This window comes from Tupaia chinensis, unplaced genomic scaffold (genome assembly GCF_000334495.1).
Source record: "Tupaia chinensis unplaced genomic scaffold, TupChi_1.0 Scaffold000312_2, whole genome shotgun sequence".
Classification (NCBI taxonomy): domain Eukaryota; kingdom Metazoa; phylum Chordata; class Mammalia; order Scandentia; family Tupaiidae; genus Tupaia; species Tupaia belangeri.
The window spans coordinates 574,526-575,834 of record NW_006159805.1 but is presented as its reverse complement, the minus strand read 5'-3'; the positions used below and the strand labels follow the sequence as shown (position 1 = coordinate 575,834).

At 35.8% G+C, this 1,309-nt stretch overlaps 1 protein-coding gene across 1 annotated transcript in view; it reads right to left on the bottom strand.

Moving 5' to 3' along the window:
* Positions 1-1,309, bottom strand: part of SLC24A5 (solute carrier family 24 member 5) — a 32,706-nt gene that overhangs the window by 30,750 nt on the left and 647 nt on the right. The gene's annotated exons all lie outside the window — the stretch shown is intronic.

The window sequence follows — 1,309 nt, the reverse complement described above, 5'->3', positions numbered from 1 at the left end:
TTTTTTTTTTTTTTTTTTTTTTTTAAGGAGGTTTTTGCTATAGGGCATGTGTACTTGCTAGAAAAACAAGAGAGAGACAGAAAAACAGAAAGTAAAGAATCATCCCCCTGGGGGGACAATCAGGCTGCAATCCCTTCTCCTTCATTCTCCCCTTGGGATCTTGGGGGCACATGCACACCCGGCGTGAGTTTAAGCCACTGGATCCGGGACTCGAACTGTGGTTGATTACGTGGGAATCCAGTGACATAGCCATTATGCCAACTGCTGGTCCCTCCCTCTAGTCTTTTTAAGAGTTGTAGTCTGTCTATTAGTGCATTGCCCGAGTAGATAGTCATTGAATGTACTATTTCTCCCTTTTAGTCCTAATTTAGTTTTGGTTCTACAAGTAACTACCATGTTTAATGCTTGCCACTGGTCCTTAAATGGATGTTTCTCTAGATATTTCAATGTTTGAAATTTATTATCTAGTAGATTTCCTTGGTAGGACTCATAGGAATAATATTCCTTGAGTTCTTTTATGTTGACAACAATTTGTCAATCGTCTTTATACTGGAAAATCAGCTTTGCTAGATATAAAATCATTGATTCACATTTTTTCCCTTGACTATCTTAAATATATTACTCTACTTCTATACTAAAGCACTGTTGTGGACAAGTTGACAATGATCTAATTTTTCCCCTTATAAATCACTTGTTCTTTTTCTTAACCAAATAATTTTTTCCCTTTTTTTCAAGTTCAGTGATTTTACTAGAATATATCATTGTGTTGGTCTTTATGAGTCAATATCCTTGGGTACATGGTGTGCTTTTACTAGGTAGTTTTAATCACTTTATTTCAGGAATATTTCCTTGAATTAATGTTTTTTGATATTTTTTCCATTTATTTCTTAAATTGACAGAGGGTATATGTACTTGCTGGAGAGAGACAGAGACTGAGAGAGAAAGAGAGAGGAATAAAAGTACCCCATAGCGTGGGGTATGGTCATGCAACAATCACTTCTCTATCTTGTTGGGAATTTGGGCATGCATACACATGTGCATGGTATGTTTTTCAAGCTGCCCAGGCTGGAATTTGAAACACAGTTGGCTTGTGGGATCTGGTTTCCTTAACAACTAGGCTATAGGGCTGGCCCTGTTCTGTTCTATTTCTTTGAATATCTCCTTTCAAAGAAAGGAAACATCCTTTCCACTATTTCTGTACTAGATATTTTGGGGTATCTTCAATATTGTAACTTGATCACAAATCCCTTCTTAATATCTTTTTTTTTTTTTTTTTTTGTGTGTGAGATATTGGTTTTTTTTTTTTAGG